Source organism: Muntiacus reevesi, chromosome 12 (genome assembly GCF_963930625.1).
Source record: "Muntiacus reevesi chromosome 12, mMunRee1.1, whole genome shotgun sequence".
Lineage (NCBI taxonomy): Eukaryota > Metazoa > Chordata > Mammalia > Artiodactyla > Cervidae > Muntiacus > Muntiacus reevesi.
Window position 1 is genome coordinate 54,287,850 of NC_089260.1, and position 26,730 is coordinate 54,314,579.

Sequence of the window (26,730 nt, forward strand, 5' to 3'; positions counted from 1 at the left end):
AGCAGTTACACTCCAACAAAAATTAACTTAGGAATGAGCTGTATTTACATGAAGCTATTTCTTACACATTTGTAATAAACTTTCAATATTTATCTAAAACTAAAAAAAACACGATGTCTTATGGAAACAGAGAAATCGGAAGCAATCTCTCTTCAAGACAAATGTGAGGGAAAAAAGGCTTGGAGACTTTACACAGATTATCTGAGGCCAAATCCTGCCAAAGACTCAAGCCGACCTCTGCTTATTCCACACGAGACAGACCCAGGTACCAGGAAATAAGTTTAATCTTTAGTGCTGGTCCCTGACTTCCTGCAGAAGCTAGCTGTCCACCATGTGGTCAAGTCACAAAAGGACTGTGGAGTCCTGCAACTGAAACTGAGGTTGGGGGGGGTGTGAGGGGGTGGTGTATACACTGGTTGAGGAATGTCCTCATATACCAGATGGGTCATACCAGCCAGTGTTGTCCTTTCTCCGCGAAAACCCTGACGCCACATGTTTGTGACAGCCGGTGACCACCATGATGAGTGAATTTCACCCCCAGGGTACTGCCCTCAGCTCCCCTTCCTGGCGCTCACGGCACACCTGCTGGGACTTCCTTGGACCATGCCCCGCCCAGACCCCAAACAGGCAGAAGCAAAAGAACAATGACAAGTCACTATGGGGAAGGAGGAGGCACTGTATCCTGAAAGAACACTTGCAAACATGTGGCTGAAATGTCACCATCAATGAAGTGAGAGGGAACACCGAAATCCTTAATCATGACAGGACGTTCTGAGTATGGGGGAAAGGACAAAAAAGGAGAAGAGTGGGAAACAGTGCCACATTTCAGATTAAAAGGGTAGTCCTGTTTTTTTTTTACTAAAATGACCATTTTCACTTAGCATTTTTTTCATGTGGTTACATTATTACGCTGTGCCCTAGAAAAAGATTTCCCTATTTCTAAACCCTTCTTTAAAAGCAAAACAAAACAAAACAAAAGCATGTGCATTTGTCACTAAAGGGTTTCCCTGGTGGCTTAGCTGGCAAAGGATCTACCTGCAATGCAGGAGACCCGGGTTCAATCTCTGGATTGGGAAGATCCCCTGGAGAAGGGAACAGCTTCCTACTCCAGTACTCTGGCCTCCATGGATTGTATAGTTCATGGGTTCTCAAAGAGTCAGACACAACTGAGCGACTTTCACTTTTTTGTCACTAAAATTTATTTTACTAATAAACCCTATGCCAACAAAGTTGCTGAAACAAGGATGATGGAGAAAGGAAAAGCTGTAAGTGGACATTTATAGCCTCATTAAAACTGAGCTTACCAAATGCTGGTCTTGATCTGGCAGAGACCCTCGAGGACCCACAGCCCAGGAACACCTGGTCTGGTCTGTTAAGTGTGTGCACATGAGTCACTCTTTAAGAGTGTTATTTTGGATACTGGTAAAATGAAATGCTCAGGGGAAAACAAACTGCTTTTGCGAGACAGTCAATAAATTGCCACAGAACACAGATGAATTTGCTTTGGGGACAGTAATATGTGCACGTCTCAAGAGCAGGGGGCCTGCCTTCCCACATGGTACCACGGATGCCAGGACATATGTGTTAAGTGAAAAGCAACCACGTGGCCACTTAGGACACTCCTGGGTACCAGTTCTGCTCCCAGAGCCCCAGGTGAAGCACAGCTGTCCTTCACTGGGGAGTGTACCAAAGTCTGATCATGTTCAATATGATTTTTTTTAGGCCTTTATTGAGTTTCTTACAATCCTGTTTCTATTTTATGTTTTGGTTTTTTGGCCACGCGGCATGTGGGATCTTAGCTTCCCTGATCAGGGATGGATCCTGCATCCCCTGCATTGGAAGGTGAAGTCTTAATTACTGAACCACTGGGGAAGTCTCTCAGTATGATTTAATACACTAATTATTAGTACTTTCTGTAAATGTTTTCATTACATGAAGAGTAGCTATATTCTCATAATAATAGAAAAAGGATATCTTTACCAAATTCTTATAAATGTATTAAATGAAAGTAACTGTTAAAAGGTCTTAATTTTCTCCTCTGTAAAATAAGGAATTAAACTTGCACTATCTCCATCTTAAACATTTCAGGATTTCATACGGAGAGTACAACACAGCTCCAAGACAAGAACACAGACGTCAATGATGTCCTAGGGTTGACGGGGAGTGATGGTGGCTCCTGATCCAGGGTGAGCAATACTGAGATTCATTGCAGCATTATTTACAATAGCCAGGACATGCAAGCAGCCTAGATGGCCATCGACAGATGAATGGATAAAGAACTGTGGTACATATACACAATAGAAAATTACTCAGCCATAAAAAAGAATGAAGTTGAGTCAGTTGAACTGAAGTGGATAAACCCAGAAGCCTGTTATACAAAATGAAGTCAGTCAGAGAAAGAAAAACAAATATCATATATTAAGGCATATATATGGTATCCGGAAAAATGGTACTGATGAACCTATTTGCAGGGCGGGTATAGACGCAGACACAGAGAATGGAATTGTGGACACAGCGGGGGAAGGAGAAGGTAGGATCAATTCAGAGAGTAGCACTTAAACATATATGTTATCATATGTAAAACAGACAGCTAGTGGGAAGTTGCTCTATAGCGCAGGGAGCTCAGCTCAAAGCTGAGATGACCTGGAGGAGCGGGAGTGGAGGGGTGGGAGGGAGGCCCCAGGGGGAGGGACATGCATAAACTTCAGGCTGATTCATGCTGCTCTACAGCAGAAACTAACAACATTGTGCCTCAATTATCCTCCAATTAAAAATAAATTTAAGAAAAAAAATTAAGTGAGAAAAGGCTAGGACACATTTACACGCCATCAGCAGTTACTCATGAGAGAAGAATGACACGCTTTTTCAATAGGTACAATTATCCTCCTACGAGGACCTTTTGATGACTAAGAGATACACACTGGGTGACTTACTAGGTCAGAACAATCTAGAATTCACTGGGTCCCCTACAGCCTGCATCACCGCTTGCGTCACGTTCTGGTGATGCCTATCTGCTCAGGCAGAGACCAAAGAAGGAAGAGGTTCTCTGAAATGACGTGCAAACTGCAGGGTGGACACAGGGAACAAAAACAAAGATAACAAGGCTTGGTGGCCCTGAACAACAGTGAGAAGGAGAAAAAAGAAACGTCTGCTTTCCAACTCCAATTAACTCAGAAAACAAGTCAGAAAACACAGCCCAGACAGTACTCACTGAAAAGAGATTCTAGGAAAAAAAATTTAGAAGACTATAAACAGCACTCCTCCTTAAAACGGAACTTCATCTTTATGACTGAAGTGTGCACCTTGAATTTGAAACATTTTCAGTCCATAAAAGACACAAATTTTCCTTTAGAGAAGGAAAGCCAAATTACACATTTGTGTACAAAAACCAGAAAAAGTGCTAAGTATTGTGTTTTTTTCTTTTTTTTTCACAAAGTAGCATATGTACCAATTAGAATCATTTACTGCAGATAACAGGCTTTGAAGAAGGTTAATCAGAGTCTAAGATTAGAGACCAAACCAGAAATATTTTTTAACATACTTATACCTTTATGCCATGAATACATAGGAGGTCTATCAACTAACTTAACAATCTCAAAAAATCCTCAAATCCCAAAAACCTACCATTGACTGTTTTTCTCCTTTAACTAAACAATAAAACAAGGTAAAAAAAAAAAGAAACAAGTAAGAGTGTGTGTTTAGTCTTGTCTGACTCTTTGCCACTCCACAGACTGTGGCCCTCCTCTGGCCATGGGGCTTCCCAGACAAGAATACTGGAGTGAGTGTTGTCATTTCCTTCTCTAGGAGATCTAGGGATCGAACCTGAGTCTCTTGCAGCTCCTGTATTGGCAGGCAGATTCTGTAACACTGCGCTACCTGGGAAACCCAAGGAAAAGTATGTTTGGGTATTAATCAGAGAAATCTAGTGAAATCTAGGAAAATCTAAGTGAATATTACAGAATCTTAAAGAGACAAGTCACTCAGTACAAATTCTTAGGCAGCAAAGGGTTTGAAGAACTGAGTATCATTAAATATTGAAACATATTCCTGCTTAAATAGTTTGCTCTTAGGTGGTACTCAGGTCAGATCAATGCCAAAAGCAAATAAGGAAGGAAACTCAATGAGAGTTGAAACCAAAGGTCACCTCTGCAGGGGATGAATCCACTCTCTCCGTTTGGAGCAACAACTCAACTTCTCTGTGGTTTGCAGAAACTTTCCCAAGGCACTGCTACAAATTTTAAGTAGCTGTATTATTTTTACTTGCTTAATCTTAGGACAAATCATAACTTATGTGCAACCATGTAACCAAGTTGAATTTTTTAAGTTATGTAAATTAAAAAAAAAAAAAAAACAGCCAGCATAATTGTTTGATCTCTCAGTCGTGTCCGACTCTTTGCAACTGCATGGACTGTAGCCCAGCAGGCTCTCCCGTCCATGTGATTCTCCAGGGAAGAATACTGGAGTGGGTTGCCATTTCCTTCTCCAGGAGATCTTCCTGACCCAGGGATCAAATCTGCATCTCCTGCTCGGCAGGCAGATTCTTTACCACCGAGGCACCTACGAGGCCCCATTTTATGGGCACCACCTCATTTAATGCTTACAGTAACCACAAGAAATAGGTATTATCACCTCTGTTCTGCAGCAGACAATACAACAGAAGCTCTAACATGGATTATACACAGATCTAACATGGATTAACATCTCCTGTGCACCAGCCTACACAGCAACTAATCCTTCGATGCTCACAAGGAGCCTATGATGTGGGCGCTGCCTGTATCCTGATGTGACAGGTGAAGAAACTGAGGCACAGAAAGTGAACAGCTTTCCAACATCATGCACATCGCACGTCGTTGAGTCCAGATGCTGACCCAGAGCCCACTGTCACCAAAGCCACCAGCCCCAGGAAGTTCTGGCTCTGTCCAGCTATGAGAAGAGCTCCAACAGCAGATGGGAGGGGACCAGGGCTGGGCTGCCCAGAGCTGGAGCCCGCCCACCCACAAGCCAACTCATAACTCTAACTGGGGACCATCTCAAGTTTCCTAGAAGAACTCACAGTCAGGAAAATACGCCCTGCCTCAAAGCTGGCACTGCTCCATGGTCCCCGGAGCATCTGACCAGCGTACACGGCATCCCACGGGATACTGGCAGTGCCCACATCCCAGGATAAAGAGCCCGGGTAGGGACAATGCCCGATGTCCACCCAACACTCATCAATCACTTATTTCCTACAGCCAACCAGGTGCCAGACCACAGCGGGCTCTCTTGGTCTCTGAGCTGAACAGGCCAGGGACCCCCTCAGCTGCTGACAACGCATGGAGACAGACAGACAGACACCTGGGAGAACAGTGGACCAAGGGCTACGGAATCGTGGCCAGTTGCTTTCGAATATTCAGTTGAGGAGGGCATCAAGTGGGGATGGGGCAGAGTCAGCGGGTATTTGAGAAGGCGACTGAGGCTGAAGAAGGAGGCAGGAGCTGGGTGTCTCGGAAGCGAGATGAGGCCCCTGCCCTCTAGGAGGGAGGGAGAAAGCCAGATGAGGGCAGTCCCAGCAGGAGGGAGACGGCTGGCTCCTTAAGGACAGGCAGAGGCGCCAAGCAGAGATGCAACGATGTCTCCAGAGCCAGGCTGGCTGGCGGGGGTGTACCACAAAGGAGGATTTCAGCCAAGGGAGGGGCTCGCCGTTCCCGCCCAGCATCCGGGACAAGGATGCTCACCCTGGCTGGCAGTACCTGAGTCCAGGTTCTCCCCGGAATCCTGGTATGACTAATGCATTATCAAGGCAAGAGGAGGGGGTAAACAGCAGCTTGGCTGCTAAATGAGGGCAGAAGCCACCAAAATGAACAGGCGCAAGGGAGCAGCCATGGTGCCCAGCTCACAGAACCTGCCATCTGCATTAGCAAGGGCCACGCACAGGGAAGAAACAAGGCCTGGTGATCAGCAGAAATTATGAAACCACCTTTTCCCACAGAATCTTACCCTGTTGGATTAGGGCACTTATTACAGACGAACCACGTTCCCTAACAACATCAGTCTATGCAGAGAGAAAAGCGATTAAAGTGTGTGCACCCAAATTTAGCCGGTGTTATCTCTGGACTTTGGGAGAGACCAGTCACATTCTTTGTTATGGATCAGGGTCATTTAAATTTTTTGCATGACACATGCTTTGTTAGTGATTGGAAAAAATATACCAGGTCTCACACCAAGTGAGAGTGCTTACAAATTCATCTGTCAGCTGACAGTCCACTGATGCTACTTTCTTCATCTCCACGAGGGACTGAGCCTCAAACAGCCCGAGAGTTTGCAGAAAAAGCCACTGTAAGCAACACCCAGGCAACCTCAAAGAGAGCCGGGGAAGCGCACACATTTCAGGGCCTGGGTGGTTGGTGAAGGAGCGCTCTGGGGACAGCCAGAAGCAAGGACTGCCTCTCACTCAGACCCGGCACAGGGCTGGGGGCAGGTCCTTTTCAGAGGCTGTCCCCCTCATTCCTTCCAGTGGCCCTACAGGACAGACTCCATGCACCCGTTTGTTGAGTGAATGTATGTGAAGAAGGGAGAGGAAGGAGAAGGGAAGGAGGAGACAGAGAGAGAAGACAAGGAGGGACTGGATGGTGGTGGGCGGGGGAGAGGGTGGTGAGGGGGGAGGGACAGGAGGAAATGGTGGGAAAACAGGGAAGGACACCCAAAGTCCGCTCAAAAAAATAAGGAGCTGCCATTACTTTGTGATTATCAGATGTACACATGAATTTAATAACAGTTTTTAACAGGTATTACCTTTTACTTCCTTTCCAGGCTGCAGAGTCTTGTTAGCTTCCAATTCAAGAGTCAGAAAGAACAGGAGAGGCGCCCTGGATGTCCAGTTGGAAACAGATAAAATAAAAGAGCAGAGATGATTATGATTATTCTAGAGAAGAAAAGTGATTAGTTTTTCAAGTATCATTAAAGAGAAACTAATTTTCACTGTGTAACAAAGAGTGTGTATTTCCTAATCTACCTGGGAAAAATCTGGGTCCAAAGCCTCTTTTTTACAGAGTCGCTTGATTTGGGAAAAAGACAAAAGTCAACTATAAGGTGGGCTTTGCTTGTGCCCTTAATGGAAAACAACGTAAAGAGCCTGTGGGCTGCCACTAGCCTGGCAATCGACCCCTGTGAGCGTCTCTCTGCCTCATTCCAAGCCCAGCATCCCCAGCAGGACACAGCATCCTTGTAATTCACAAACCAAGCAGGAAATGATGTCGCCTCCTCACAAGAAACTGCATAACTGGGGAGAAGAGGGATATGTTGCTTGTACTGCAGAAACTTTGTTAATGTTTGCAAGGGAATAAAATACTACAAGTCAGCATTTTCTCTTATCTTGTCCTCCAAACGCAGTTCCTACCAGAGCTCACAAACACGTGCCTCATTGTCCTGGGTTTTCTTTATTCTCCTGATGCAAGGTCAGCTCTTGGAGGCGACACTACCCCAATTTTTGAGTATTTCATTTTTAGGAAGGAAATAATTAACAATGACTGGGCACATACTCAGGTCCAGAAACAATGTGACTCCACTTTACCAAACGCAGAAAGAAACAGGCTTTTTGGAGGAAAGTCGTGTTCTTAGGTCTGTTGTTTAGTCACTAAGTTGTGTCTGACTCTTTTGCAACCCCATGGACTGTAGCCCGCCAGGCTCCTCTGTCCATGGGATTTCCCAGGCAAGAATACATGGAGTTGGTTGCCATTTCTGTAAATGTTCTTACTCTATTTGGAGACACTTGGATGAATCATGAAAGTGATTGTTATGTGGACATCTAGCAGCTCAAGAAAATGTGATGGAAAACTTAACCATCTTTTCCTCTAGCATCTGCTTTCATCTGGTGCCGTCAGCCCAGATAATGACATTTTTGTTTACTTGACAATGGGAGCCAGGCAACAGAGAAGGAAGATGCTCTGTCATAGATACCTTTTTTATTGAAATTTATTCCATGTTTTGCACAGGTACAGGAGTAATCAATAGTATGATTTTTTAAGGAGGCACTTGGGACTTCAACAGATGATGCCTGAGAACCACTTCATGAAGGTTGACGCCAGTTTCCCCAGCATCATTAGTTCCCTTCTGGAGCAATATGTAGCGAACAATGTGCCAGGAGTTCATGAGTAAGGCTGCAAATCTTGACCTAGATTTTGAATAGCTTCAAAAAAAGTAAAAAGCAAGCCTGAAAATGTCTATTTCAATAACTAACACTGATAATTCCCACTCTCACATTCAAAACTTTCAAAATAATCTACTTTCCCTTTGTCTCACTACCCAACAATGTTCAACAAGGACATAAAGTCAGAATTAGCACTAAATTAAAATAGAAACATAAACTCCAAGTTCTATGGGCTCTTTTTGATTGCTTACTGCCTGCAGTTTAAGATTTTATTTTATTTGCTTGCTGAAATATAAGGGACACCAAAAATTCAAATGAATAAAATCACAAACATTTATGAGGACATTAGAGAAATTTTAATCCAAAACACCTTTGGGCCCAATTTGAATTGACTGTGACCCATAATAACAAAGTAAAAAGTTTTGCATTTTACCATTTCAAAAACAGGCTTTTGTTTTGCTCTAATATTTTATCAAAAATTCCTTTTCGTCTTTATCATTATTTTTACCTTTTCCTTCTCTTACTTTGGAAAAGAGAAAGTAATAAAGAGTAACAAAGAGAAAGCAATAAAGACAGAAAAGCCATGCAATTATGACTGGAATGAGGAATAACACCAAAGATGAAGAACTTCAAGACTGGATTTATTTTCAAAGTTGTCAAGTGACCTCAAAACCATTGTAATAAAAATAATCCACACCACAAGTCTTTCAACTGACTCATTTCAGAGCAGAAGAAAGCCCAGAGTGGCCAAGTGACTTCTCCAATGTCACACAGCAAAGCTGGTCCTAGATCTCAGATCACTAGGTGCCAATCCTATGCTCTATCAGATCATAAATTTCAAAAGCAACCCCCCATGAGCTCACACTTTCACCAGTTTTTCTACTCATTCATTATCCTACACAGCATGAACACCTCTTGATGAATCAACTCAACTTTATATTAATACAAGTGTTAGTTGCTCAGTCATGTACGACTCTTTGAGACCACATGGACTGTAGCCCGCCAAGCTCCTCTGTTCATAGGATTTCCCAGGCAAGAATACTGGAGTGGGTTGCCATTTTCTTCTTCAGGGGATCCTCCCAATCCAGGGATAGAAACCCCTGTCTCCTGCATTGACAGGCAGATTCTTTACTGTCTGAGCTACCAGGGAATCCCATATTAATACAAAACATGGCTCACAACGATGAAGAACATATTCTGCCTTTAGCCCACAGATACAACAACCACTAAAGGCCACAAAATACTCTTAGGTTGTCTGTCCTAGAAACATCTACTCTAAAAACAGAATTATTGGACTTCCTTGGTGGTCCAGTGGTTAAGAATCCATCTGGCAATGCCGGGGACATGGACACAGGTTTGATCTGTGGTCCAGGAAGACCCCACATGCTGCAAGGAAACTAAGCCTGCGGGCCACACCTTGAGAGTAGCCTCTGCTCACCCCAACTAGAGAAACCCCATACGCAGCACAGAGACTGAGCACAGTCACAAATAATTAAGTTAATTTAATTACTTTACAAAATAAAAATAGAATTACCCTGTCTTATTCATAGTCCCTTAGACTGCAAAGAGATCAAATCAGTCCACCCTAAAGGAAATCAACCCTGAATATTCATTGGAAGGACTGATGTTGAAGCTGAAGCTCCAATACTTTGGCCACCTGATGTGAAGAGCTGACTCACTGGAAAAGACCCTGATGCTGGGAAAGATTGAGGGCAGGAAGAGAAAGAGGGAACAGAGGATGAGATGCTTGGATGATACACTTTGGGAGATGGAGGACAGGGTGACCTGGTGTGCTGCAGTCCATGGGGTCACAAAAAGTGAGACACAACTTAGCGATCAAACAACAACTCACAGACAAATCACAACCACAGCTTCGCTACAATACTTTTTTCCAAGTAGATTTTATAGCTAGCTATCAAGCAAAACCTCGGTATTCTAAAGCTTACAGAAGCAGTTTTTAAAGTAAGGATTTCAAACTAATTTACTACTACATCCATCAGTTTAGAAGATCTCTTGTTCTCTAAAACTGGAGTCATTCAAGAGCACTTAACCTACCCAGGTCAGCAGCTTATCATCACCAACAGTCACTTGCTGACTCCCCAGTAATTTACACTGAACAGCAGTGGGTGCAGAGGAACCAGAAAGCAGGAGAGGATGCTGTGCCCACTGCAGTGTCTGCTGGGATCACTAGCGTGCCCTCACAGTGGTCGGGGAGCCAAGGTTTGCCTGTGACGGATGGATGTGTGTGTGTGTGTGTTTAGAGGTGTAATTAGTACCTTCACAAGTCGTTTTCCCAGAGATTATGAGTTGACAGAGTCAGTAAAAAGTAGATTTAGCAAAGCAAGGTAAATTAAAACAAACCAAGAGATGACAGGCAGTTCCTGCTATACATGTCCAAAAGAGAGAAAAAAAAAAAAAATGGTATAGGAAACAAAATATCCATTAAAGAGATTCCTTTCCTGAAAATACGTCAGCAACAAAATACTTCCTTTATAACTCTCCACATTGCCTCATTAATGGTATTAAAACTCAGAGAAAGACAACAACATTTAAAAAAAAAAAAAAAAGGGGGCAGAGGACTTTCCTGGTGGTCCAGTGGTAAGAATCCACCTCCCAATGCAAGGGACATGGGTTCCATTCCTGGTCAGGAACTAAGATCCCATATGTCTCTGGGCAATTAAGCCTGTAAGCCACAACTACTGAAGCCCTCATGCTCCAGAGCCCATGCTCCTTCAACAAGAGAAGGCTCTGCAGTGAGAGGCCCACAGCTCCTCTCCACCACCAAAGAAAGCACAGATGTAGCAACGAAGATCCAGCACAACCCAAAAAATAGACGGGATCTGAACACAAACTTTCAACGAAGAAAACCAACACCAAGGAAGCACAAGAGCTCTGCTACATAATTAGCAGGAAATGCAAACTAAAACCTCAATGAGATGCTGCTATATACTCATGAGAATGGCTAAAGTCACAAGGATAAAAACATCAAGTGTTTTGCATGGATATGGAGCAACCGGGTGTCTCATACAATGTGTTTGTATGGGGTTGGGGGTGTTAGTGGCTCAGTCGTATCTGACTCTTTTGTGACACTATAGACTGTAGCCCACCAGGCTCCTCCGTCCATAGGGATTCTCCAAGCAAGAATACTGGAGTGGGTTGCCATTCCCTTCTCCAGAGATCTTCCCAACCCAGGGGTTGAACCTGCGTGTCTCCTGCCCTACAGGCAGATTCTTTACTGTCTGAGCCGCCAGGGAAGCCCTAAGTCAGGACAAATGCCCCATCGCCTTGGAGCTACAGAATATGAAGGTGGTGACTCCCTAAGGAGTCCAGGCTGTCGAAGCTGGACTATAGCAAAGGAACCAAAATATTTACCTGATGGAGACTCTTGAGTGTTCTTCCATCAGCTGAGTTCAATCCTGCTTTCACGCCTTCACTAACCATGTGACCTTGAGTGAGAAAACCTCTCAGAGGCCAGATTTCCTGGTCTGGAGATGGAGATAACTATGGCCAGGACCTCACAGGTCATCTCGAAGATTAAATGCCAACGGATCGCAAAGGAAGTAGCTAAAGAGGCGTTCACTCACTGGACAGGGCCTGGGAGCTGAGCCACCTCCTTCTGCCCACTTTTCATCAACAAATGGAAACAGTCCCTACTTTGGAGTAAGACGTTTCAGTAAAAACATGTGAGGATGCCAGGCACACAGGAGTGACTGGATTATGAATCACTGATTTCTAAACATTCTGGAAAATTAACTTGTATTTCCCAAAAGGCAGGATCACACAGCTAGAGACATCTCCTTGAGGTTCAAACTAAAAAGATCATAATCACCTCACTGTCAGGCTCCTCACAGGCTGTGAACTCACCTTAAAAAGAAGGCTTTCATGTGTTCCAACAATTAATTTCTTTGGACTGAGTGGAAATAGATCTATTTCTCTAGACTTGACAAAGAAAGAAGCATATGAAAAGTTTCATTAAATTCACTCTGATGTGTTCTGTTCATTGATTCTCTACATAATAGTAACACTTAGCAAACCCACGAATATCCAAGATAGAATTTTCTAAAGAATGTCACAATGGAAAACTTGTAAAATATTTCCTCTAATGTCAATGTCACAAAAATATTTTTAAAGATAAATGCACCTAGTTTCAAATAATATATTAAAAAACATGTTGCCCATCTCAACTGTTCATTCTTAACACTCTGCCAAATGGTACTCTACACAGCTTATTACACAAATACATTTTTTAAACCTAGTACAGTTATTAATTGCTTGCAATCCAATTACATACATTGTCATTTTCCAGGGTTTTAATGATTCTGAGTCAGTAGCTGGAAATGGACTTCCCTGGTGGCTCAGAGGGAAAGTGCAATGTGGGAGACCCAGGTTTTATCCCCGGGCTGGGAAGCTCTCCTGGAGAAGGAAAAGGCTACCGACTCCAGTATTCTTGCCTGGACAATTCCGTGGACAGGGGAGTCTGGCAGGCACAGCCTATGGGGTCACGAAGAGCTGGACACAACTGAGCGACTAACACACACAGCTGGAAATAACAGCTCATTTAGACGAGGTTAATAAATAACAAAACAAATAGAGTTTATAGTGTTTCCCTGACTAAGCACCAGCCGAGATGGGTGGGATGGTTATTCGCATAAATGTGAATATAAACCAGAATGACCTTGACATATTCTGTGGGACTAATATGATAATCTGGAAAGAAGGAACAGAGGAGCTTCCTTCCTTCAAAAATTTTAAACTTGTACAACACCAGAGATTTCCCAAATCCAAAATAAACTAAGAGAGATTTTCTTTTTGGTCAACACGATTCTTCCAAAGTCACTGTATTTACAATCTCACTTGATTTACAAAGAGAAACTCAAATTGGATTAAAGACCTAAATATAAGATCGGAAACCATAAAACTCCTGGAAGACAACGAAAACAAAACACTCTTTGACATGACTTGTAGCAATATTTTCTTGTATCTGTCTCCTCCGGCAAAGGAAATAAAAGCAAAAATAAACAACTGGGGCCTAATTAAATTTAAATGCTTTTGCACAGCAAAGCAAACCATCGACAAAACAGAAAGACAACTTCCTGAATGGGAGATAATATTTGCAAATGATATATCTGATAAGGGGTTAATATCTAAAATACATAAGGAGTTCACACAACTCAGTATCAAAATAACAAACAACACAATTAAACAGTGGGCAGAGGATGTGAATAAGTATTTTTCCAAAGAAGACACAGAGACGACCAACAGGCACATGGAAAGGTGCTCACCATCACTAACCATCAGGGAGGAACAAAGCAAGACCACAATAAGCTATTACCCCACACCTGGCAGAATGACTGTCATCAAACAGACCATAAATAACGAAAGTTGCTGAGGATGTAGAGAAAAAGAAAGACTTGTACACTGCTGGTGGGAATGTAAACTGGATCAGCCACTGTGGAAAACAAGGTGAAGGTTCCTCAAAACACTGAAAAAAGAACCACAAATTACTCTGTACTTCTTCATCCAGCAGAACCTATTGTAGAAAACATGTATTTTGTAGTTACTCAAATTTTTATGTGCAAAATCTCTTGCTAACCTACATTATGAAAATATTTCTGTCAAGAAAAAAAAAACAGGGATAAGGAACCCATTAAAACCTAAGATAGAAAGCATTTATCTTTTCTGGAGGCTGATAAATTTTTCTTTGATTTTTTTCTACTATGGTAAACTACACAATACATAAAATTTGCCCTCTTAACTGTCTTTAAGTGTACAGTTCAGTGATATTAAATACATCACAATGTTGTATACATCACCACCATTCATCTCCACAACACTTTTTATCTTGTAGAACTGTAATTCCAGACCCATTAAACAATAATTCCCCATTCCCCTTTCCCCAGCCCCTGGCAACCACCATTCTAATTTCTGTCTCCATGATTTGCCTGGGTATTTCACGTGAGTGGAATCATACTGTATGTCTTTTTGTGATGGGCTTATTCTAATTAGCATAATGTCCTCAAGGTTCATCCATGTTGTAGCATATGTCAGAACTTCTTCCCTTTTTAAGACTAAATAGTACTGCATTGTGTATTAACCACATTCTGATTAGTCATTCATCATTTGATGGACACGAATTGCCTCCACATTTTAGCAGTTGTGAATACTGCTGCTATGAACATGGGTGTATTGAAACAAAGATCTCTTCTAGACCTTGCTTTGGATTCTTTTGGGTGTATACTCAGAAGTGGAATTACTGGGTCATATGATAATTCTACTTCTATAAATTTTAATTTTTAAATGACTATCTATTAAATAAGTCACTATGTTCCTTGAAAACCAAAAATAGAAATTATGTAATACTATTTAAATAATCCTAGTATATTATGCCAAGAAATTATGTCAACAAATTTCTGTTTTCTGCTTTGATTATAAACTGGCAAACTTCCACCCTCCTGGGCATCTATAAATACCGAGTAAGAGATAGTGTTGATGAGATTCAAATCGCCTCCTTTTTTTCCCTTAAAAAATTAGTCTACATGATATAGTCAATGTTGGACTACAGGAGCTCCAAGAATCACTTAAGTTGTTTGAAAGGCACACACTCTTTATGTTCATTGAGAATGTGGGCACAGTTTTCCCACATTATTTTTTTTTCATCCTTAGGAGAACAGACCTGTTTCACAACCCTGAGGTTTGGGCTCTCCAGACTAGGTGAGAAATATAACTGGAGTCTCCTTCAAGGGCTTTCCAGAGCAGGTGACAATGATTTCAGGCCAAAAGATCTCTACTTTCAGTTTCCTCTTAAAAAAAAAAAAGCTATTCATCTCATTAATAAGCATGTGGAGAACAGTGCCAACAACACTGGTATTTTCTGCGCCTCTACAAAAATTCAGCATGATGTTAATAAAATGTAATATAATCTACTGGGCACTTTTTTGTTAACACTTAAACACAAGCTTTATTGAGGCATCATGTTTTATATTTTTGCACTTTTTTAATTGTGGGGAAATATGTACAACACAGAATTTACAATTGGAACTGTTCTTAAAGATATGGTTCAGTGACATTAGGTACCTTCGCACTGTTATGTGACCATCACCACCAAACATTTCCAGACTGCTTCATCTCAAAAAACTGAAATTCTGTACCCATTAAGTATTAACATCCATTCCCCTCTCTCCCTGTGTATGTGCTTAGTTGTGACCGACTCTTTGCAACCCCATGAACAGTATAGCCCGCCAGGCTCCTCTGTCCATGGGATTCTCCAGGCAAGAATACTAGACTGGGTTGTCATTTCCTTCTCCAGGAGATCTTCCTGACCCAGGGATGGAACCTGGTCTCCTGCACTGCAGGAGATTCTTTACCATCTGAGCCACCAGGACAGCCCCTCTCTCCCCTGTCCCTAGCAACCACTACTCTACTTTCTCTCTCTCTTTCTAGGAATCTGACTCCTCTAAGTACTTCCTGTAAGCAGAAGGATGCAGTAGAGGTCCTTTTCTGACTGGCTTACTCCACTCAGCACCATGTCCTCTGGTTTCATTCAGGGGGTAGCAGGTGTCTAATGGGCACTTTTCAAGTCACAGGAAAATGGCCTTCAGGATGGAAATGTACAGCCAGGTGCTTCTCACTCAGCAAGGCCACAAAAATGGAGGGGCTAAATATACATTGGGCTTCCTAGTGACTCGATGGTAAAAAACACATCTGCTAATGCAGATGTGGGTTTGATCCCTGAGTAGGGAAGATCCTGTGGAGGAGGAAACGGCAACCCACTCCAGTATTCTTGCCTGGGAAATCTCATGGACAGAGAAGCCTGGCAGGCAACAGTCCATGGGTTCACAGGAGTTGGACATGACTTAGTGACTAATAAACAACAAAAAAATATATACATCACTGTGTTTACAACAGAAACAACCTGACTGCACTGGCCACCTCCAGAAAGACAAGCATCACCAGCCCTGCAGAAAGCTCTCTCTCTCTGGTACACCCCTGAAACTGTCAATGCTGTCCCCCTAGCACGTGAGCAAGGGGAGGTATGAGCGAGGCTAGTGGTATGTCTCTAAAATAAGTCAGGGTGCAACTTCATTGAGGACTTAACTTTTTTTTTGAGGACTTAACTTTTTATATTCAATGTCTCCTGTAGGCTATTAATATCTTTAGAGCTTTGGGAAATTAATGTCAGTTTAAAGGACTGGCAGGGAAAGATTGACACTACGAGTAAACGTCAAATTAATGGCTCCATTACATTTAAGGCAGTTCTGCTCTCTTAATGGTAATACTAAATTGCATGGTAAGAAATATAGCTTGCTCCATAAAACAGAGCATTTACTGTATGATCTTTTGTAGCATTTTTTTGGCTGTTTGGCTCTCTTATGTAAGCCTTACTTTTCAGCTAAATTGTATGTTCACAAACAGTCTTTGAATTCTTTTATGTCTATCATGTTCTACTCTCACATCAATGTCCATGATAAAGTAGATGCTAGATAAAATATTACTGGTTGAACAAGAAGTGATTGATAAAACAATCTAACACATAAAAAACAAATTGATTCATCATCAAAGAAGTGTTAGAACCAGGTAGTATTTACAGCTTGGTGGTTAAAGGTGTCTGTTTTACAGTCAAACCATCCAAATTTGGATCTCAGTTCTGCTTGGGGTTGTTTTAAATTAAAAGGCAATACATTTAACACCAGTGATTTGGAACCTGAAAGATGGTAACTAACCAAACACCTTTCAACTGTTAGTACTAGGAATGCCATTGCAATGGACTGAATGTCTTCCCTCAAACTTAATATGTTGAAATCCTGAACCCCAATGTGATGGTATTGGGAAGTGGTTAGGTCACAAGGATGGGGCCCTCAAGAACAGGATTAGTGCCCTTATAAAAGAGACTCCAGAGAGCTTCCTTGCACCTTCTGCCAAGCAAGAACTCAGAAACAAGAAGAGTGTTGTCATGAACCAGAACCTAGCCCTCGTGGTACACGGAATCTGCCTATACCTTGACCTTGGACTTCACAGTCCTCAGACCTATGATAAATAGATCTATTCTATTTCTTACTGTCTGGGGAGTCCCCCAAAGCAACCACAAAGCTATGAATGCACTTTATCTCTGAATCTTTAACTCTTACTGTTCTCTGACCTACATTTGATTAGTCAGTTTCATAAAGGAAAAGGAGTTTGTCTCAGGGCAAGTCCGAGAGAACAATGCTTGATTTTACTTTTTATTCCCTTTCAGATATCTTGTTCTGTTGACAGGTATCAGTAACCAGCAGTGGCTCATTTGAATAGCACAGGTATCACAGATTCCTTGGGAAAAGGAAAAATAAGAAGAATGTCACTCACACACTCAACTGGGCACTGGGCACCTGCCAGTGCTTTCCACTCAATCCAGGGCCAGAGGGCAAGGGAACCCACTGACTGACTTCTCAGTGTTAGGCATTTACTTAAAAAATGCATATATATGGGTTTCCCCTGGTGGCTCAGTTGTAAAGAATCCACCTGCCAATGCAGGAGACACAGGAGATGTGGGTTTGATCCCTGGGTTGGGAAGATCCCTGGAAGAAGGAAATGACATCCCACTCCAGTATTCTTGCCTGGAAAATTCCATGGACAGAAAAGCCTGGCAGGCTATAGTCCACAGGGCCACAAAGAGTTGGACACAACTGAGCATGCACACACACACACACACTATTGATACTATGCATAAAATAGATAACTAATGAGAACCTGCTATAAGGACAGAGAATTCTACTAAAGGCTCTGTGGTGACCTAAATAGGAAGGAATTACAAGGAAGAGGGGATATGTGTATATCTGTGGCTGAGTCACTTTGCTGTACAACAGGAACTAACCTAACATTGAAAAGCAACTATACTCCAATAAAAATTAATATTAAAAAAAGGAGGAGCTTGCACTCTCCAAGAAGTGAAACAAACAAAATATTATACTTCAGTCTACTATTTTATTCATGACTCCTAGAATACAATTTTTTAAATTACAAAATATATAAAGAAATAGGAAACTGTGATCCATAATTAAGAATGAACAATTAAGAAAAAGAGAATCTCTACTCCATTAATGAAATGAGTAGTTGGGGATTTAACTATAATAAATATGTTAAAGAATTTATAGGAAAATAAGTATATAATGGGAGAAGAGATTGGTTATTTTAGGACAGAATAGAAACTCTTAAGATAGAATAAATAAAAATCTAGCACTAAAAATACAAGATTTGAAATAAATTTACTGAGTGGGCTTGCTAATTGGACACTGCAAAAGAACAGGTCAGTAAACTTACATTCTCCAAATTAAACAGAGAAAAAGAACAGGAAAAAAAGAACTAAGTATCAGTGATTTGAGAATTAGCGTCATTTACTGAGATAACAAGTACAGTAATTAGAGAAGAGAAAAGAGAACAATAAGATTAAAATATTTGAAGAAATATGAATAAAATGTGCCAAATTTGAAAAAGTCATCCCACCAACCCAAGCAGCTCAATAAATCCCAAACAGGTAAATACCAGGAAAACTAGACCCATTTATATGATAGTCTAACTGCTAAAAATAAAACATAGAAACAACTTTTAAAAAGCAAGGAGAAAAGAAAAGACACACGGCATAACAAAAATAATGATGCTCAACTTCTCATCAGGGCCCAGGGAAACAGAGTGGAACAGCAGAGGGACTTGCCAGGTGGTCCAAGGTTAGGACTTCACCTTCCAAAGCAAGGTTGTGGATTTGATCCCTGGTCAGGGAAATAAGATCCCACATGCCTCATGGCCAAAAAAAAAAAACAAAATAGAAAACAGAAGCAGTATTGTAAAAGATTCAATAAAGACTTCAAAAATTGTTCACATCAAAAAAAAAAAAACTTTAAAAAACAAGGAATGGAATAGCATAGCTAAAGTGCTAAGAGAAAAAACAATGCTGCCAATCAAGAATCCTATATGTGGCAGAATTATCCCTCAAAAATGGAGGCAAATGAAAGAAGTCTCCAGTTAAATGAAAGCTGAACACTCTGTTCCTAGCAGACCCACACTGCACTAAATGACTGAGAAAGTCCTTCAGGTTGAAGGGAAATATTACCAAATGGAAAAACTGAAGAATACAGGAAGGGATGAAGAGCACAGAAAAGATAAATGTGGGGATAAATGTTTTTAAAAGTATCTTTGTAAAGATTTTTTTTTTTTAAGTTACAAGTGTAACTCAGACTTTAGCTCCATTCTGAGAGATCTGAATGTCCACTTCTTACTCCACCCTGATCTCCATCAGGAAGAAAGAGCTTGCACTCCCAAGAAGTGAAACAAAATATTCTTTAAAAAGGTATCTGGCTGTAAAGCAATGTGTAATAATATGCATTCCTGCCTGTGTACTAAGTTGCTTCAGTCATGTACGACTCTTTGTGACCCTGTGGATTGTAGCATGCCAGACTCCTCGGTCCACAGGGCTCTCCAGGCAAGAATACTTAAGTGGGTTGCCAACCCCTCCTCCAGGGGATCTTCCTCACCCAGAGATGGAACCTGTGTCTTTTATATCTCCTGCACTGGCAGGTGGGTTCTTTACCACTGAGCCACCTGGGAAGCCCACATAATACAGGCAGAAGTAAAATATATAACAAGCCCACAAAGGATGGGAAGACAGTAAATGGACTCAGTCCCTCGACCTGGTCCTGCCCACCTGGCTAGAAGTTCCGTCCGAATCTCTCCCCAACCAGCTCCGCACGGCCAGCCCATCCCTTCACCTACCAACATCCACTTTCCCCAAGAGGAAGGAAGATCTGACTGGGCCCAGGTGGGACCCTCTTCAGGGAAGCCTCCTTGGGTGTGTCGCCTCTCCCCACGACCTGCACCTGTGTTTCTGCTCATGGCATCCACGTCCCCTGGGGGCCCAGAAGCTGGTGCCTGGCACATCCTGGTACCAGGAGGCACCTCAGGACAAACTCCCTGGAGTTGGGCAGCGAGCCAGTCTGAGACACTGAAGGATCACCCTTCTGGCGCTTCCCTGGACAAGAAGCTGACCTCTAACCAAAACAATGAAAGGCCCCTGGGGAGAGTGAACTGAGCTCCCCCTAACCCACCAACAGCAGCGTCAACCCACCTGCCACCCACTTTGGATGCAATTCCTCCAGGTGACTGTGGTCCTGGCAATCCCTGAATGCAGCCTCTGAGATTCTTGAATCCCCAGAGAAATGCAACAGTGAGAAACCTTTATCCCTTGGGGCCACTACATTTTGGGGTCACTGGTTATGCAATAGTTGACAACACAGATTGCATGCCAACTCCCACTGTTCTTTTCGCCCAGTGCAATCATTTATCTAAAAGTATCTATTTCGTAGATAGAAAGATCATCAAAAAGGCAGAGAATACCTGTTCTGGTTCTCTCTGGCCCCACGAACCAAAGAGAAGGCGGATAGCTTAGATTCTAAAATTGTTTAAAAGATACCCTAGTTTCTATTTTGTGAGGTACTCAGATTAAATGGGTCAACTATATAATTAAACCATAAAAATAGAATGAATTGAACAATATAATAAGAAATAGCTCAACTTTCTATGAGTCAAATTTATTTCCAAATGGGACTTATTTTAATTATAGAATACACGTTTTACTAGATGTCACTTTAAATCCTTGTAACTTGAAAAAAAAAAAGTTTCAGCTCACTGAGGGCAATTTTACTTAAGGACCTAAGACTAAATTTAGAAATTACCTTCACTCTATCCATTTAAATTTAATCAATTTAATAGCATCTAACTGACTTTTGTTGAAATAAGAAAAAGTGTTCCAAGAATGTAAACTTCATGTACTCTGAAATAGTTTTTAAAAAGAGCCAAGCTGTCTGAAAGGAGGAACAGCACTAACTCAGCTAAAAAAATTAAAAGTCCTCAAATTTGGCACTTCCCAGGTGGTGCTAGTGGTAAAGAACCCCCCTGCCAATGCAGGAGACAAAAAAGACAAGAGTTTGATCCCTGGGTCAAGAAGAGCTCCTGGAGGAAGAAATGGCAACCCAGTGTAGTATTTTTGCCTGGAGAATCCCATGGACAAAGGAGCCTGGTGGGCTACAGTCCATGGGTTTGAAAAGAGCTGGACATGACTGACTGACTTAGCACGCAAGACAAAGATGTTGTTTCAGAAAAACATTTTTTAAATCTAAGGCGATAAGTACATTTTCATGGCCCAGAGTCTTGATGCTAATAAACAAAGACAACTTATACTGAATACATTTTAAAATATTTTATGAAAGCTGAGTATGTTCAAGAACAGATTTCCATTATAATCATAAATAAAATATGAAGATCATAGTTTTGCTTTTGAAGGACTTAAAATGTTTACTAAATTGCACCCCCAAAAGCAAATCATAACTGAATTGATATTTTAACTATGAAAACGCACACAGACTAAAGACAAATGCAAAATGCTTAGAGAAGAAGATACACGTCCACAGCTTATTAAACAGCAGTGTTATATGAAACATTATCCACTTTATTTCAGATTCATGGTGAGAAAGTTAGAGTCTGTGACACATAGGTCATCTCCCCCAACCCAGGGAGAGATTTTATAACCCTTTCTGTCTTCGCAGCATTTTCCCTACAAGACACCCAACCTCAATCACCAACCCTCCAGGACACTGCAAAGTTGTATGGTGTCTGGAGAATCTCAAATGAAGCACCAGGCAACCTTTAGATTAAATGCTTCAGGTAGTATGTATGTGTGTATCTGTCTGTGAGCATGCTCAGTCGCTCAGCCATATGTAACTCTTTGCAACCCCATGGACTATGCAGTCCGCCAGGCTCCTCTGTTCATGGGATTTCCCAAGCAAGAATACTGGAGTGGGTTGCCATGCCCTCCTCCAAGCGATCTTCCCAACCCAGTGATCAAACCCAAATCTCCAGTGTCTCTTGCATTGGCAGGCGGATTCTTTACCACTGTGTCACCTGGGAAGGCCCTCAGGTATTATATCATTTGATTTTTCAAAAATGCTACTGTTAAAGGAATTTGGAATCTAAAACACACGCATTAACTGAACCCAGAAATCATATGTTTTCCTTTCCTGTAACTGAGATGAACACTGGGAAGTCATCATTTGGCTTTGAAAACTGTACAATTGACCGATACTATTAACTGAATGGACTGAGGTCTTCATTTCAATTTGCCCAAGCAGGATTTCCTATTTATATATATTTTTCTCCTTGTGTTTTTTATAAATCATGGTTTTCAAAAGCTAACAGATTTTGACATCATTTAGTACACTGAACTTAATCGTGATGAAATTATATTAGCCAAAATAGAATACCCAAACCTTTGAAACTTGTGATTATCACAGGTTCTCAATTAAGAATCGCTAACGAAACACTCAATGCAAAACAATTTAATTCACTAAAGATATCAAGGTAGTATTAAAAAAATTTTTAATGATATTCGTTTACTCACAAAAGAAAAAAAAAGAGGACTTTGCCCAGATCAGCGATTCAATAACAGTAGGGACTGTGTTAAAAATGCAAACTCTCAGGGACTTCCCTGGTGGTCCAGTGGCTAAGACTCCATGCTCCCAATGCAGGGGGCCTGGGTTCAACCCCTGGTCAGGGAACTAGATCCCACATGTTGCAACCAAGACCCTGTGCAGACAAAATAAATAAAAATAAATAGTCTTTTTTTAAAAAATGCAAATTCTCAGGCCTTCCAAAACCCAGTGAATCAGAAACTCTGGGAAGAGACCAGCAACTATTTAACCCTCCAGGCAACTGACGAGCTAGAGTCTGAGAATCATGGCCCAGACGCAGGGCTCCTAAAGCCACCTCTGCATCACTGTCACCCCAGAAACGAACTGGGCAGCCCCCCCCCCCCCCGCCAGTTTCCACTCGGATGCTCCAGAATCTCAGGTGTGCTAAGGGGTTCCACAGTGTGGACCACTGGAGCAGGTGACCCCGAAGGGCCTTTCGAGGAAGAACTGTGACACCATGCTCACCCTGAGAGCTCCCATTCTGCTTGACCCTCTGCCAAGCCAGACAGAAGACAAAAGCGTCGCCCTGCAGCCAGGAGGTCAGGATCTCAATTCACAGAAACTCCCGTCCCCGAGAGACACAGGGTCTGGCCTCCTTTCCAGCCGGTAACAAACGCCCCAGGATTGAAGGCCGGCCACTTCGCTCCCCTCCTTCTCCACTCACAGGCATTTATCAGTTTCTTTTGGTGTTAAAGGGAGGTATGACCTTGTTTTCCAACAACGACGCGCCCCTGAGACAGGGGCCTGAATAGATTCTGTGAAATCTACCGTGGAGCTGACTCCGAGCTTCTGAGCAGGAGGCAACAGAACCCAGGTGAGAAGTTAAAAAAAAGGAAAAGAAAAGATGGAACTGGAAATGGCAACCCCAAAGGCAGGTTATGGGTGAGGAGGACACGAGTCAGGGTTGAAACACTCTGGGCTCAGCGTGGGGGACAGAGCAGTGACTGTCCACCACCCCTTCTGGACCGCTGCTTGCCCGTCCCACCAACAGCCCCTCGAGGCCTGGGGGGGGACAGGGTGGACAGATGGATACCCCAGGGCAGAGTGGACCCCAGGACCTCTTGGGAGAAGCCACGGGCAGAGATCTCCAGCTGGGAAGACAAGGATGGGGAGCCAGCCAGGGTTGGGTGGGAGCACGACCCCAGGAAAGGGGAGGCCAGGCCAGGAGGGCAGTGGGGGCCTCCTTGACTGCTCACAGCTGGGGCAGCCATCCTGGCTCCCCGAGTACAGGCACCAGACCAGCTCTTCCCTCGCCAGCATCTCAAAGAGGCTAACTCAGCTCTTGATACCACGTTACACGGGACCGTAGTAACACCACCCTGCAGGCTGTTCTGAGAAAGAAATGGGGTAACCCCAGGGGACCCTGGGCAGCTCTCCACAGGCACAGGAGCACAGAGGCCTGCCTGCCCGGTACTGCGGCCACCCAAATACGCCCATAGAACACCTTGCTCATGGCCCAGAAATCTAATCAAACCCCTCTTTGAGATATTCTACCCAAGAGATAACTAAATTGTAAAAATTCTGCCTCATCCCCCTTCACATAGGACTCAACAAGTCTTGTAATTTTGAACAGAAAAAAATGTAACCTCTAAATTTTTTTCTCATCTACAAAAAAAAATACATAAATAAATCGGAAAGCTGCTCATCGCTGATCTAAGTATTTAATATGAAAGCTTTGATAAGGTCAAATATAAAACTCCTATCTTTCCAAGGTAAAGAGTTCAAAAAACCAACTTCTAAACCAAACATTAAGAAAGCCTCTACTTTTACTTTAAATTGGCCTTCCTTCCCCAAAAGATGTGAGATACCTTTAAGAAAAAAGAAAATAAAATCAGAGACAAACAGAAAATTAAAAATTTCAGGGCTTAGAGAAAATTAAAGCATAGAAACAGGGCAAAATACAGAAGAAACCAGCCATAAATTTCTTCTAAGTTGCTATAGCTGAGCTTCATTTCTGCCTAAAGTTTACTGTCATCAAATTATTTGTCTTTTGTGTTTTTGACAAATCTGTAAGCATGTAAAGTGTCGAGCACAGTGGGTAATAATGTAGGACATACTGACAACACCTTCACCAAAATGCGGGCAGAGATGTCATATGGCTGCTTCTGGAATGTCCTGCAACCCAGGTGAAGAGCAGGACAGACAAGCGGACTACTGCCTCAGGAAAGTGATTCAAGTAGAGTCTAAGATAAATCCATGCCACCTGAATGTGGCCTGCACCCACTTTCCACACACGTGGAACATCAAAGGTGAGGGAAGCAGGGCCACGGATGGGCTACATCAACTCTGAAAAGAATTTCCCACAAGCCTCTTAGATTGCTAAGAGCTCAGAAGATCCATGAACATGTGCATACTCAGTCACTCAGTCATGTCCGACTCTTTGCGACCCCATGGACTGTAGCCCGCCAGGCTCCTCAGTCCATGGGATTCTCCAGGCAGGAATACTGAAGCAGGTTGCCATTTCTTACTACAAGGGACCTTTCTGACCCAGGGATCGAATTCACGTTTCTATGTCTCCTGGCATTGGCAGGTGGGTTCTTTACCAGAGCCACCTGGGAAGGCCCAGAAGGTCCATAATTTTCAACTAAAGTTCAAAAAGCCTGAGCAGATACAGAATCATCCACTTCTGTACGGATGCAGCCAAACAGGGACCTAGTGGGCAAAGTCAGAATCATCTTTCAAAAACAATAGCTTGAAGGTCACTCTAGAGGTCAGGGACAGTGTATCATTAGTCCTCACTCCCAGCAGCCAGTCAGCATGGTGCCTGAGCAAACACACCCTCAACACATATGATGGATGAATGAGCTACAGACCATGGCTGGCGTGGGTAACCTTTTCCAGACTACCCAAACCTGACTGAACTCGACCTCTTCACAAATGACCCTCATTTGTGAAACAAGCACTACGGGAAGCCTGAGAGCATCTCCCAGCCTGTTCTCAACACAACCATCAACACAAGATATTCTGGGAACTGAGTTCAACCAGTCACAGAGGCAGCCATGCCATCAAAACAACTTCACACTCCCTAAATTGTCCTCAAGCTTATCCGAGGAGAACTCATCTGATCTTCTAGCCTCGTAACCTTACAAAAACCAAATGAGGTTCACTTGGCACGATTTGTTCTTGGCAAAACTATCTTGCCTTTAGTTCTCACTACTTCCTTTCCTACGAGCGCCCAGCCATCTGCTCCACACTATGCTCTAGGATGCTGCCAAGGATGCTGCCATGAAGCGTAGAGTCTAAAACAGCATCCTCCCAGGAAAACGCAATGCAAGTCACAAACGCTAACCGTGTATGTTCTTTTAAATTTCCTTGTGGGTAACATGCTAAGTCGTTTCAGTCATGTCTGACTCTGCGACCCTATGGACTATAGCTCACCAGGCTCCTCTGTCCATGGGATTCTCTAGGTAAGAATAATGGAGTGGGTTGCTATTTCCTTCTCCAGGGGATCTTTCCAACCCAGGTATTGAACGTGCGTCTCTTATGTCTCCTGCATTAGAAGGCAGGTTCTTTACCACTAGTGCCACCTCTTGTGGCTATAGCAAAAATTTAAAAAAAAAAAAAAAGGTGAAATCATTTTGATAATCTATTTTACTTATAAACTTGATAATATATTTTAATATTACTATATTATCAATCCAAAACAGGTGAAATTATTTTGACAATATATTTTATTTATAAGCTTGATAATATATTTTAACAATAATATATTACCTGTCCAAAATAGTATCACATAAACATGTAATATAAAAAATTATTCATGAACTATTTTACATGTTTTTTTCAAGCAAATCTTCAAAATGTGATATTTAATGCTTGGAGGCATTCAAGCAATTCAGGCCAGCCACCAAGCCAGTGCCCAGAAGTCCCATGCGACCAGTGGTCAACACACTGGACAGTGCAGGGCTAGGATCTCTTGGCATTTTCTGAAGAATCAGGGCATTTAATTCTAGCATCTCTCGTCTTCTCCATAATCTCTCAGGATATTATCAATAGTGGTATCTTCATCCTATCTTCAAATTTCCCCTGCACCGGAGAGGCCCTTGGCCTTGATCTTGAAATGCAAAACACCCTCAGGGCAGCAGAGTGGACTCGAACACAAGCAGATACTCACAT

At 42.4% G+C, this 26,730-nt stretch overlaps 1 protein-coding gene across 3 annotated transcripts in view; it reads right to left on the minus strand.

Annotated features, from left to right (window-relative positions):
* Positions 1 to 26,730, minus strand: part of FAM110B (family with sequence similarity 110 member B) — a 137,292-nt gene that overhangs the window by 98,628 nt on the left and 11,934 nt on the right. The window contains exon 2 of one of the 3 annotated variants that reach the window (XM_065903275.1): positions 6,772 to 6,845. The exons of 1 other annotated variant lie outside the window; for it this stretch is intronic. The gene's annotated coding sequence lies outside the window, so the exon portion shown is untranslated. Of the gene's footprint in view, positions 1 to 6,771; positions 6,868 to 26,730 lie in introns of those variants that run through there. One more of the 3 variants, XM_065903274.1, reaches the window with a different exon arrangement.